Below are 14,958 nucleotides of genomic sequence, written 5' to 3' on the forward strand. Positions count from 1 at the left end.
TTACTAGACCATTTTGAGAATACCATGGTTGAATTTACATATTTAACTGCAATCTCAGCCTTATTCACAAAGTTCTTCAATGTGCATAACTTTGAACTGAGAGTTAATGAGTAAGTTCTGTACCAAGAAGACACCCAGGTGAGAGTTACAGATATAAAAGAGTTTTAAATTATGGGGTATTTTGGGCTTCCTTTGAAGAAAGTTATAACAGCACAATGAATAAATTAGCAATTTCTATTTGAAATCAATCAAACCATTTGCATGACACCAGTGCAAGGTTCAGTCAAGATGTTTCTATAGCTGAGAGAGTGTTTTAGTATCAGTGAAATAATCAGGGGATTCCAGGAGATAAAAAGGGCTAATAGATAAAAAGTGCTACCCCTCAGCACATCTGCTACGAGTCAGGTGGTGATGGTTGAACCCAACAGTACAGAACTCTAATCTGGAGCAATGTATCATCCTGAGCTCATCCACAAGTATAAACACCCCAAAATCACTGCAATTGTCTGATTGTTTCACTCAGGTTCACTCTATGCCAGCTGAGTGAGGAGTCAGCCATGAAATGACACCATGGGAATTATTAAACTAACAAAAGAGAGATTTGCCACAACTTATCCATGAGCTATTCATAAAGTAACCCCGTTCCTCATGCAATTTCACAGGATGACAGAATGTGCTGAGTTGGAAGGGCCCCACAGAACACCCAGGAGGGTTCCTTAGGTCATTATTATAATATCCATTATCCCCCAAAGTGCTGCTTTCTGCTGCGCTGGTGTTCATCTGTTCAATATCTGGGTGCTTGGAGGATGAAAACTACCCATCCCTACTAATAGCTCATGCCAAGGGCTGGAAGTTTTGATTAATTTAAGAATGTCCAACCAGCCAACATGGGCAGTTCTGGGGGTCTAGGCTGTTTTCCAGACTTTCTGACAAGCGAGCTCTTCCCTGTCCCATGATTGCCTCTTCCAGTGGTGGAGGCAGACTCATACCTCTTACCTCCCACCTCACCATCTTCTGAAGAAGCAGCCCCCTGCAATTTCCAAAGCTCTCTAGAGAGCCAATCTCTCAGCCATGCTTAAAAATAAACTTTTCAGTCTGCAGTCCCCTGGGAAACACGTTGTTAGGAAAGGCGGGGAGTGAAAGGAATTAAATCATTGACACTATTAGCTCAAGTGGCCACTGCAGCCGGTCCAGTAAATGCCAAGCCAGGCACAGCTCAGTCATTTTCCCTCACACACATTGTGTATAGTGGAAAGAGAGTGTCTGCAGATTTATTAGCTTGTATATAACACTAAATTGATGAAAACATCCTCTAGGCAACTTCATCTACTTTCCACTTGCCATGTTCCCATGACAGTGACAACTTGTTGTGTTACAGCTGACCTGTCAGCCTCTGCTACTCCCTGTTCATCGGGGGCTGTCACTGGATGTGTGTGAAGCAGGAGGTGAGCAGAATACAGCAGGCAGTTATACACACATCCCTCCCAACCAGCCTGCTGAAAAGCTGGCAAAGCTGACACTGGAGAGGTCACTGCTGGACCTTCACACAGATCCATCCCATGTAAGTCTGCTCTGACAATCAACGGGATTGCTGCAAACACTTTCACTTAGCCATAAATAATCAGATTTCTCAAGCCAAAAATAGCAGCTCTAGGTGTTTTCTGCTTTTGCAAACAAGTGGTGAAAGGGGCATTCATTAGATTCTCTTTTCCAGCTAAAACGGTGACCAGCACAAATCAGGTATCAGGCAAGGAGCGCTCCATTGTTACTGCAGATGTGTCAATCCCTGGAAACAAAAGAATCTGCACCCGTCTAGGAACAAGCTCCCGGTTAGTTAGCAATTCAGAATGACTTCCAAAAGCAATCCCTTAGTCTCCAATGATATCTGTCTGACAACTACTTAATCTCGGCAAGAGCTGTGTTAAACCAGCCTGTCATCATTGCTACCTCTCAGGTGTAGCTTGAAAAGGGAGAGAGAAAGGGAGAGATCTATGAGTTTCAATCACTTAGAAGAAATTATAACTTTTTTGAAGCCTGTATGCAGATAGCATTTCCCATATTGAATGGAAGATGACAGTTCTCATATAGACAGAATGGTACAATGCAAAATGCCAGCTTCCAGGTGATTCTATCCCATCTCCGAGGCTGTCGGGAGCTATCAAATTAATGTTGAAATAATTGTCACTTGTGAATACCTGCCAGTGTAACCAAGTCGGGTATTTAAAAAAAAAAATCCCAATTGATCAGCCTCACAAAATGTTCTGAATACTTAAGGAAAAAGTTTCACTGAGGTGTGACGCTGTTCCATATTCATTTTAGCAGAAGGATTTTTTCAAGAACAGAAGCAATAATGAAAGTTTTTGTTTCTTCATTGAAGCAGTGTTAATACCATCACTGACTCTTTGATTGTTTAAAATTTTACGATAAAAGAAGCAAATAAAAATTAGTTAATGCACCTTAAACCTCTTGCTACTAGTCATTTGCAATAAATCTTGATGCACTTCTCTCTCTCTGTCTCATTGCTATAAAAATTTCCACATGGTTGAAGTTCCCTTTTATCTCTGCTCATCGTTACAGGGGTTTTATTGGGGTTAACAGTTTCTGTAGGTCCTATTGCTGCAAACTCTTAAGTGTTCTAGGTGTCAAAAGTAATGAAGAGCAGGGATAGATCCACTGTGTCACTCCAGTCCCACCCTTAGCATTTCATAAGAAATGACAGGATGGGAAAACCACATTCTCTATTCAGGGAACACAGGCAGCAACAGCAACAGCACTGCACATTTGCTCTATATTGACTTGCCAATGTACCTACAGGAAAGAAGATAGGAAAACAGTGTCTGTGCAGCCTGAGAGCACCCCCAGCTCCCACTGAAAACATGCTCAGTACTTGGCAGGTCTGAAATTCTGACATTCCTTCTGAACCTCTTGGAGGCACCAGGTTTCAGTATTCACCAAGCACACCTGAATATCCAGTACATGGCAAATGATGGTATTCTACTCTTTTGGAGACATCTCTTACCTTTTTGCTATTTGCCTTCATCATTTTTGAGAGGATTGAGTGCAGTGCACCCTGAACCAGCTGCATTTGAAATCTGCAGCCAGCGCTGAGCTCAGCAGAGAACATCTTGGGAGGCTGTTTAGGTAGGCAGGGCACTGGACCAGTGCTCTGGGACCTGTGCTGGCCCTCACCTGAGTGCCAGGAACAGTCTGAGATCCCAAAACACAACTGCCAGTCCTTCAGACAGCTGGTCCCTGACTCCTGGAGGAAGCACCTCACTGATAAAGCAGCAAATTTCATCAAGGTTCCCCTGTCCATTGGTCTTTTCACTTGTATATTTAATCTCCAGGCTGGTCCCACATGTGAGCCCTCAGCTGGGGGAGTTTTAGTGAGCCACGACTCAAATCACTGGACACGACCATGCAGAGCCCCTGTGCTAAATCACAACACAGGCTGAGATTTTTCATCCATGGAAATTATCTTGGAGCCTCACAGTTCTCAGCTAAAGGTTTTTCTGTCTCTTTACTTCCTACAAGCCAAACACCTAAACTCCATTTTCTAAACTGACAAAATGAATTCTCTGTTAAGAACCTCTGTGCTTCAACTGATGAGATCTTCTGAAATTAATTTTCAACCACTTAATATTTACAGCAATTTAACTATCTCGTCTCCATCTTATTAGATCTTGTTAACAAGTATCTAAAGTTATTCTTTTTCCTTAAACAGCTCTCAGAACTTGGGCTACATTATGATTTCTGTATTATGGAGCAAACCATTCTACACTTGTACCCGGATAAATGAAATATCATTTTGATTCTTGTGTATATCTGAACATGGAGAGAGAAAATAATATCAGCCTGCAGAGATTTATGTAGGAAATTTGTATGAAGTCTATCTTTGTGCACAGCCCTGCGTATTTACAAGGTTAATACATATTGTATTTACTGGGTGTATGTGCCTGCATGTTTCTCTTCCTGTGTAGCTAAAAATCCTGTCAGTGATATTCAGAGACAAAAACAGAGGAACATTCCATATTTCAATTTCAGCCCATATATCTCCAGATTTTGGAGTCACCTTTGCCAAGGGATGAAAATATATACACATAATGTATATACACAATATACACAAATGCTTAAAAACTTTTCCCTTGGAATCTCTACCCCACAAACTCCCCAACACTGTAATGACAAAGGCAGCAGCTGTTTTCCCAGGCCTTTGCTGAATTATTCCAGCAGATTAAAATATACATGTACATATTTATGCCGACAAGAAGGAGGGAAAGTGCAACTTCTAGTCAGTGCCTAAATTTCCTGCCTCCGAAGCCCAGCTGGAGAGCAGGAGTTATAACAGAAAACAGCAGCACAATTAGCTGGAGTTCTGTAGCTGTCTGCAGCAGACTGCTTGCTCCTGTCTCTCTATAGGTGGTCTCCCAGTTCATCAGTTCATAAATAAGTAATTTGAAATGTGTTCCTGGGGGAAATTTTCCTCCTTCTCTCCTGAACAGACTGTACTCATCAGTTTTCCTGTTCTCCAGGTACCTGGCGTTCTCATTTATAATGGCCAGAGGAACTATGCTGTTCTAATTCTTGCTTCATTACATTTCCTAATGCTTGTTTTCAGCAGCTTCACAACTCCACATTTCTTTATATATTGATAAAAAAAACTCTTTGCATATATTATTTATTGGCACTTTCATGTTAGCTTTACTGCTGATTTAAATGGAATATTTTTACATACAAAGTAAGACTGTGAAGTTGGTTTCAGGTCTGAGGTTTAGATATTTTGATTTAAATTATGTGAGAGGAGGGGAAAAAAAAAAACAATCAGCAAGAGAAATCATTGTCACTGGCCATTTCCCTCCCCTCCTCAGCACAGAATCTCCAGACAGATAGACAGCACATACCAATGCTTCCACAGAAGGGAACATTTCCTACTTTAGAGAAAAACATAAAGGCCAAATCAAAAGCTTAAGGAACCAGTCTATAAAGGTCTTAGGTAGTCAAGGATGCAGCAGGATATACTAAAACTTGGCACATAAGTGCTTAATCCTAAATGAACAGCAAAGAAAATCAGGCACCCAATTCCTTTAACTCATTTGAAAATACCTGTAAATGATGATTGGTGTCTCTGCTCTCAATGAGGCACGGGGTCCATTGGCACATAAGAAAAAACATGATTTATCCACTGGTGGGAAGGAAAACAATTTTAATACAAGTGCTAATGTAAAACAAAGCAGCCTGAACCCAGGAAAGGGGGTAGGAAACAGCCAGGTTAAATATTTTGGAAGCTTTGCTGAATAATCTGATTATGTGACAGCAATGAGCCTCATCACCGCTGGGAGGGGATGGCCAATGGCTCGCAGCAGTCACACCCCTGTGACCCCACAGGGCCAGCAGGAGCCAGCCATGGCATTGCCAGGGCAAAACGAGAAAAATGAGGGGAACAGGTGCCCTCACTGGCACAGGAGCAAAAATATTTCCTGGAGACAGCACTGGGGGTCCGAACCCCAAGTCACTCTTGGAGTGGTGAAGACTTCAAGGCTTGGTTGGCCACAACAGGCAGAGATTTGAGTCGCTGCACAAACTCTCCTGCCCTTTAACAGCCGCCAACAAATGCCTCAGCAATACTCAATGTCTGCATCTGACTTTAGCTTGTCTGCTTTCCATTCATCTGTAGAACAAAAGGAAAGTGTTGCAACCTCAAAAGGCTCGGTGAGATGGAATTGCTGCTCCCCAGGAAGTCCAGATTAGGCGCTGACAGACCCTGACGTGGAATTAGGGATGCAAAACAAGAGTGTGTCTCTATATTGCCTGGAATTACTGTGATTTTATATTGCTCTTTTTGGACTTAATCAAAGACACCCATTGACTGCATGGATGATCGATCAGGCTTTGCTTTTTGCCATATTACTCTAATCAATGGCTCTAATATATTGCACAGAACAGTTCACTAAATGACAGATTTAGAAGCATCTATCTTTTCCCTTAAGAAATTATGCTGAAAACACCTAATGAAGAAGCACTTATTATTGCTTCTAGCTAGGGCCAAATGTTGCTCTTAATTAAATCAGTGAAAATTCAGAATTGGGCCGTTGAGTTCAATAATTGGCTTGTGAATACCAGTTATAATCTTGTTTTTCCTATATTTCAGAAGCAGATGAAAACTTACACGGAAAGGATTTATTTCATATAAGGGAACACTTACCATTTTCTTTCAGTTCTTCGCTATATCTATTGAAATTAATTCTATTAGCAGATCATTGGTTGGTTACTGAACAGTTTGTTTTTAAAGAAATACAAAAAATATTTTAACTTTTAAAAATAGAAGGGCTGCTAAGTAAACTGAACTGAGCAGCCCTAAATAGCAAGTCTGTATTTTTCTTTTGATATCTAGTTAGGCAAGCTGAATTCTAGTCCTTTCTCTACTCCATTAGAAAAAAAATTATACCACAATCAATGTAGAACTGCCAAACTCAAGTCTCCAAGCACCACAAATCAGGTCCTCAGATCTGATCAGCTTTGCTTGAAAAAATAAAATTCAAAGTACTTGAAATCCTTTTGTGCTTTTATTTAGGGCTGCACTGAGACTGACCAGAGTTCTTCCACCTGGCAGGATTTTTTTTCTCCTTTTTCAGAAAAGCAGGTATTTACATGATGCCTGGAGCTGGAGTTTTTAAAACATAGTAACTACTACTTTGATATCCACAGTCATGGATTATACAAATTTACAAAACATTAATAACAAAGAAAATTAAAAAGAAAAAAGTTGACAGCAATTGGTATTTTCCAAGAGTTATTAAAATTATTCAGTGAGAGGTGAAGGGGGAATACTTTGTAAACCTTCTAAAAAAAAACCTGTCATAATTAAAATAATCTTCTTTTCTTCTGGGATTTTCTTTGGTGGAAAGGGAATTCTGTCACCCAACTGGTGCTGAATTTTTTGTGTTAGATTTAATTATTTGCTGGTTACCTGCATAGCTCGGCAGTCATAACTGGAACTAGGTTTTTCAGAAAAGCTCCCTACCCATTTCAGCTCTTGCAATGAAGTTCATGCCACTGGATCCTGCCTAAACTTCTGAAAAAATATTATTCTTAATGGGTATGGAAAAAAAAAGAAACTTCTTGTTTCTTCTGAGGGCTGAACTAGCAAAGAAAACAAACTGAGAGAAAAGGCTGGAAAGAAATGTTTTTAGCGGACTACTTGCAAAATGAAATCAAAACATATTTCAGAGGCTTTCCTTGAAAGGGATGTGGCTGGAGGAGGGGAGCAGGAGGCAGCCAGGCTCCAGCAAAGCACAGATGCTTCATTCTGGGACATTCCGGCCTCTGCTGCACCTCTCACTTGGGCTACTCCTTTTCAAGTTTCAGTAGCCCCCAAATGACAGCTCAGGGTGCTGGCAGGGACAAAGAGAGAGAGGCAGAGCAAAGCTGGCAGCTGACAAATCTTGTGGGAGCAGAGAGGGGCATTGGCTTCATCGGACATCCCCATCCTCGCGCCGCCAGCTCCGTGTGTGCCCCTCACTCCCTCCCACCGTGATATTCCAGGCAGGGAGGACACTAAACAGGCTCCTTGGCTCCAGGAGAGCCTTATCTGAAGTCCTCCTCGAAAGAGGAGATGAGCCTATTTGCATTTTCCCGCTGAAGCACGGAGGGATGTTTCTCGTTACATTATTCCGTGCGCTCAGGTTTGCCCCAGGCCTGCTCGTAGGCTGCAAGAGCTCTGAAAACACCTGTATCCTTCCCATTTAAATGCACACTTCAGACAAGTCTTTTTGGAGGCTTTCAAAAGACATAGACTAATATTTTGCCTTGCTCACATGTATTTTTTTTCCTATGAGATTGCTGGAAACAGAAATTAACCACTTGATTCCCACTTACTCCCCTTCCTTGGATTGCTCTCTTATCTGTAAAAGCTTCCCTCTAGGTTAAGCTTTGGATGAGCACTTTCCTCCACAGGAAAAAAAAACCCAAAACAACCAAACCTTTGGAAATGCACCATAATTCAAGCACCTGTCACACACCTGAATGAAAGATTCAAGAGGACTTTTCTATTGGAAAAGACTTGGCACATTCCTTGTTAGAAAATTCAAAATCCATTAAGCCATCTCTCCTATGGATTTATTCTCTCTGCTGAAAACATCCTGAAAATTTATTACAGCACAGAAAGCTACCACTTCAAAAATGGTTCAAGGCAGCTTCCCTTCATGTGGGGTTGTTCCCTGCTACAAAGGCTCGAGAGATTGCTGGGACTTGATCCAATTTTTACTGAAGTCAAGGCAAGGAGCCTTACACGAGTCCGTGTGCATCCATGCAGGGCTGGGTGCAGGAGAAGCTTTTCTGTCTACAAGTAATTGCACAAAAACTTCTGCCTGGATGAGAATAAACCTGGCAGAAACACTTCAGAGGACCTGAGTTTAAAGATCAGTGGCTGCAATAACAAGTGGTGCCCATGGAAAAAGCTGGGTGCTCTCCCCACGCTGCAGGGAACTGATGGATGCACTGCCTCTCCCTGCTTCTGAGAGGCTCCCAGCCTCCCCTGTGACTCAGTTTCCCCATCATGGAAAGCTGTGAGGCCAAGCCTCCACCAAAGGCACAGCGTGAGGGCTCCTGGAGCACATCAGTGCTGCACACTGTGGTGAATATTATTATTTACACTTGGACTTAATTACACAGTGCATGTACATGATTGTGCATATGCACACGTGGTTACCTTGGTGACAGCTTTATTCTGATATGAAGTGGCCATAAGAAAACACCATAGGGGATTGGCAGGAATAAGGGCAAGAGACAAATTAGTTCCCATCAGGATCAGCTACCAAGAGCCTGATGCCAAGTTACATAATGGGGGGGGGAAAAAAGTCAATGATCCATCCCCACGTTTTCTTGGTAGAACACAAATGTCCCTAAGTCTTCCCTCTCCCATCATCTTTTAGTGTCGTTTCATTAAGGATAGAGTGAGGATTCTTCTAATGCACTCAGTAATTTCCCACTCTCTCTCCTAAACGATGATTTCATGTGTAACTGGCAGGAGATGAAATTTTAACAGATTGAATCTCTCTCTCTCTCTCTCCTCTGCGCGCGCATACACGCACATTCTTTCAGTCCCCAGATAGAAACTGTAATTCCCCTATATAAAAATGGGGGAAAAACATTTTTTTTTCCTCCTTTTCAAATGTATAACATAGTTGTGAAGGCTAATTATAAAATAATGTTTATACCTTGGAGACCAAGACAGGAGGTTACGAAAATGCTTTAAAAGTCCCAGTGCTGCAATAGAAGAATTTCATTAACTGAAACAAAGCAGAGCTGGTGAAAGTTTGAAAAACAAAGTATGCAAAACATTAAAAAAACAAAGCCAAATCTATTTACTGGTCTGGTACATATCAAACTTTCAAGGTTCACAGTGATTCCTTCACATTCCTAAGTGAAAAATGCAATTAAGAGGTTCACTTTTGTTCCTAAAATCTTGGCTTTGAAATGGCTTTTTGCTTTCAAGCCCGGAGGAAATGCAGTGCTGACTGATTCCCAAAGAGGTTTAAGTGCTGCTATCCCACCCATAACCCTGCAGGATGAGGTCTGTGTAGCCCAGGCTGTGCAGAGAGCCTGTACCAGATGATCTGCTAGCTGCACTTTGGGATACAGATGTGCTGGGAGCCAATTCTCCCCCTGCACAGGACCAGCTGGCACCTCATGATTGTCCAAAGGACCTGTGGAGAGGAGATGAACCCTGACAGATGTGGTCTTTACCTCAGAGTAAAATTGGCTCACAGCATTGTCCCACCAAGGGGAATGTCACGTTTTATAATTGCCATATTGCTCACTGCAGTGAGCTCTGCCTGCCTGGGCCTCGGGCAGACAGCAACAGCCCAGCCCTGCAATTTCACAGCTGCAATTTGCTGCCTGCATCCTCCAAAAGTAGCAAATAAGAGCAGAGCCAGCAGCATCTGGCCTGACCCTCGTCCTCCAGCACATCCAGTCCGCGAGCACAGTGAGGCTCTCACCTCGGGGACACTGAGCTCTTCCTTTCCCTCCTCTACAGCTCATTCCCAAGGCCAAAGGCATCCCTTGGAAGGATCATCCCTAGTAAGGGGCTGCTGGGTTTGGGGGCATCTGAGCCTGCTCTGTTCATTTTAACAAGACCTGTCCTATGCAGGTAAAGTTTGAGCTTTTTTGCCTCAAACTGAGGACACCCCATGGCTGGGATCACTGAACTGCCAGATTCAGCACAGTTTTTGTCATGGAAAAATTGTGCTTCATCCCTTACACTGTCACGATCTTCCTGCTTTCCCATGAACCTCTCAGTTCCCATCTGTAGAATGGGGAAAATAACACTTCCCCAGCTCCCAGGGGAACTGTGAAGGTGGAAAGCGCTGAGGAGCGCGTGGCACTCGGAAGGGTTGCAGCTGGAGTCTCCCAGATAGCTCCAGGATGGGCTATAACTGCAGTGATAGATGTGTGTACACACACACACAGCTCTAAAAGTGCTCAAGAGCATAAATCTGCTTTGAAATCTCGCCCTCGCCTCTGAGGTCTCTGACTACTGATTCCACCTAAGAATAAGTGTTAGTAAAAGATGTCAGATCCCGAGCCAAGGCAGTTTAAAAGTATTTAACTTCTTGCATATCAGAGAATTCATTTTGTTTTGGCTCACAAAGGACAGCCTTTTTATATCAAATATATCAAACTCCTTCCTCCTGCTAATCACAAGGGGCAGGGCAACCCATTAAAGGAGTGAGATGTTCATCCACGTGACAAGCACGGTCGTTTAATGAAACACAACTAACAAAGCTTCAAAAATCTCTGCCATAAAAGTGGCTCTGAATTTTTAACTGAGACTTCAATGAGACAAAAATCATGTTCTTAATGCTAAATATAGCCCCACAAATGCTGCAAGTTTTGCACAGAGAAAGCAGGCTGCACGTTTTGAAAGGAATGTTATTTTTTTGTACCTTTTTTTTTTTCCTGGTGAGTGAATAGGATTTCACAGAGCTTGCTGAATGTTTGTTTGAGGTATTCTTCTTTAATGAGGAAATTCTGAATTTTCCAGGAAAAGATTTTTCCTGAATTTCAGTTCATCTGACTCACAAAACTGAAGACAACTGCTTTGCAAAAAACAAAACCAAAATTTAAAGAAAACTGAAGTTTACACAAAGCTTCAAAAACCTTGTGCTTTTAACACCTAAAGTAAAACTGTGGATAATAAAATAAAAAGCAAATTGAAAAAAAAACTTGTTGGAAGCAGAACCTTCCCATTCTTATTAAAAAAACCTCTTTAATTCTTCAGGATTTTTATGGTTTTCCGTGGTATTGTTTGAGCAACAATTTGAGTCTGTTTGTATTTTATTGAGGCCACTTGACCTTTCCCAGGCCTATAGAGTTTTGCTCTCTGTTTCTGAAGAGAGAATATAGACCCCAGGAATGGCAGTATCACACTCACAATCAGGCACTTTGATTTAAATAAAAAGAAAAAAAATGCTTTAAATTTAAACATCTCATGATGGGATCTGTGTCACACAAACAAGGAGAATTCTGTCCTGGAGCAAACTTGCTTCCTGAGCAAACTTGTTTTTCCTCCTTTTTAAGTAGCCTGGGAGATTTATGCTGAACTGAGAGCAGTTTTACATCCAGGCAACTTCATTAAAACCTTTGGATCTATTCCTAATTATTTACATTGAATTTCTCGAGAGGACAGTCAGCCCCCCACTTGGGTTTTTTTTTAATATATTTGTGTATTTGCTTTGTATATTTTCCTCTCTGCTAGAAAATGGAATTGCAAAGGAACATAGGAGAATTGTCCATTTGAGAATGTGGCTCTGGAGTTACAGTTCCTCCGAGGGCTTGCATTGGAGTCCCATAAAACTCAAGGTGGGCTCACAGGCTACTGGAAAATTTACTTACAGGCATGAATAGCATGAACAACAGAATACATCAAGTGTGAGTCCTTTGCCCTCTTTTCACCTTAAAAAAAACAGTTGAGAAGGAGAAATGACAGTGAAGGGAATAAAAGTTAGGATCATACATAAAATTATGTAGAAAAACCTCTTTCTCCTCCAGCTTGACACCACCATTCTTTCAGACCAGTCCAGGAGCTCAATTCTTACTGATTCAAGGGAAGACAACAGTTCCACTTGTGAGGAAAATGAGATCTTTTCCTTGGATTGTCTGTGGTTTCTCCTGCAATGAGCTGAGCAGTTTCCATCACTCTGAGATGGGGGATCCCTGTTATAGCAACCTGCAGTCCCCTTGCTAATTAAAACCTCTTGTTTCTGATCCACCCCCGGAGCTGCTTCCAGGCTGGCAGGAGCGTGAGAGACAATTTGATTTCATTGTGGAGGAAGCACATTTAAAGGGTTGGGCTTTGTTTGCTTGGAAAAGAGGCACCAGAGGAAGGGAGGATGGGTGATTGACAGCTGTCAGTGATAGGTTTGGCTCAGAGCAGCGCTTCCTGCTCCCCACCTCCAAGTACACCCACAGAGCCAGGACTGGGAATCTCTGAAGGTTTCGCTGCCTAAAAAAATCTGCTTGGGTTGTGTGTCACATCAAATCCAGATTACAACACAACCAGGGCTTGAAGACTGCCCCGTGGTTGATTATTTGCTGATATTTCCTATTTAGTTTAAAACAACATACTGATTGTATCAGCCATAAAGCTTTATGGAGGTTAGTTTATTCCCCCCTTCAAATGGACTGTTCTCCTCTCTGTCATAAAGTTAATTTTATAGTCTTTGTTCATTTTCCTAATCTGCAAATTACATCCTCCTGTACTCTGATTACTTACTATTGGAAAAACAGACCTTCTATATTTCCCCTCTGCTTCCAGTTTGAATATTCCTTGTATTATCTTGATGACCTTAATCTCTTTTTTCCCCCCACTGGCCTTTCAAGGAAGCAGAAAATGCATCAGCAACACTTAGTGTGTTGGCCAGAAAAAACACTCTCAGCTCCTGCTCTGTGCTTAGCCCATCTGACTCCCATCTCCTTTTTCTTTCCTTTTCCTTTTCTCTTTTTTTTTTTCCTCCCCTCCTCCTCCAACAGCAAGTAGTGCGGGAAGAAATGAAACTGTGGCAGGGAGGATTTGGCATCCTTGTAGAAATCCTTCATTTCCTATTGGAAAAGAAGGCAGTTTAATATATTGGGAAGCAAGGTATAAACAAGCCAGAAACTGATTATTGAACGCATTGCGACAAACAGGCCATTTTCTGTTTAAGGATGTGTTAGTTTTGTAAGAAGTGTGTTGAGGCACATGGCCACACCCCCAGCACTGCAAACAGGAGGAGTCTGATGGGAATTCCTGCCTGGGCACCACTGAAGTCCTGCCTGAACTTCAAAAATAAGGCACAAGCAGGTTTGAGACTGCTCCACATCCTCGTGGTACTGGATGAGCATCCCTAGTTGTAACTGTGAAACCAGACTGGCAAGTCTGGAGAAGGAAGCCCTGAGGAGACAAAACAAAAGTGTGGTCCCATCCCAAACCCAAGTTCTTCATCTACTACTGTGGGATATTGTCTACCTGGGGTTTTCAACCTCTTTCTCATTGCACATCTCTAAAAATACAGCTCAACGTGAGCTCACTGTCTGTAAACTTAATTTTCTTGATTTCCTTTTGCAAATCCCTCTGAAAGTTCCAATGAATACCATGGAATTCAGTGTGCTGTGCTGGTCACAGCACAGCATCCATCCTCTTCATCAGACGTGGCTATTTGTAGTCTACAAAATGGGGAAATTAAAGCACACATATTATTGTCAAAATGCCCTGGTCCATGTCCTTTCTGAGTGGAGCATCCCTGTGCATCTCCTGTGAAGCTCCAAATATTCCAATAAACATTGTCAATTGATGGAAACACCCACATTCTCTCTGTTGGGACTACTGGAGCTTTAACTGAGATTTCTAACCCCAGTTCCTTTCCAGGGGAATTTCCCTGGGAGAGTCTGGCCCAGCACACGGGGCACAGCAGCTCCCAACAGCCTGTTGAGAAGTCCCTGAAAACAGGTTTTTCCTCCTGGAGGATGCAAGGGCTGTGCACTGCTCAGGTGGGAATTTATCTGCTTCCCTGTGTGTTCCCTCACTCAGCTCCTGCTGCACCTTGCCTGTCTCCCTCCAGTTGCACTTCCCACCCTGCCCACGGCCACCTCTGCTCTTCCCTGCGTGTTTCTCTCCTTGCCCAGCCTCCCTGGCCCTGCCTCTGCTCCCAGCTCAGCCTCACCTCTCTTGGGCTCGTTCATCTCACTCTTTCCTTCCCTAATCCCTTCAGTTCTTTCTCATCACCTCTCTGTCCAATTTCCATCCTTTTCTTCCCCTGCCTCCAATTATTTTTTTTTCAATTTTTTCTTAATTTTAAAATCTTCTCAGAGGTCCTGCCTGTTTCTCTCCCTCTCTACCTTCCACCTCCCCTGTCTCTCCAGCCTCCTCTCCTTTCTGCCAGTGCAATGCTGAGGGAGCTGCTGTTCACAATCCCACTTTTCCGTGCAGTTCTCCACTGCTCATGTGGCCCTCGCTTGCAAACAGCAGCTCCAGCCGGAAAAAAAAAGACACCAATTAATTCTAACAGCCAACTTTTTGCTTAAAAATTTTACATTATTTCACATTAAAGACCGGCAGCCTCTGTCTGCCTGCAAAGTACCCAGTGCCAGGAACATATTTATAGGAGGACCTGTGGAAGGAAGGGGTTTGGGTTGTTTTTTTTGTTGTTTTTTTTTACCACTAGTAAACACAGAGATACGGGGATTGTTTCATTTCAAATGCATGTGCAAATTCTCCAGGGCGCAGCTCGGGGGCCGGAGCAGGAATGGGGCTTTATTTGTAAGCTGTTAGTCTTGGCAACTCCGCAAAATGTTTTCCCCCAAATGTATTTTACACTCATAATTACTGCATGGTGGGTTTATATCAAATCCCTATAACTTCAGATGTGTGACACAATCTATTAAAACCTATCCATAATTCAGGGGCACGTCTGGGGGTGG

The sequence above is a fragment of the Pseudopodoces humilis genome, chromosome 17 (genome assembly GCF_049639895.1).
Source record: "Pseudopodoces humilis isolate 2021_Gansu_Grassland_sample_001 chromosome 17, ASM4963989v1, whole genome shotgun sequence".
In the NCBI taxonomy this organism is placed as follows: Eukaryota; Metazoa; Chordata; class Aves; order Passeriformes; family Paridae; genus Pseudopodoces; species Pseudopodoces humilis.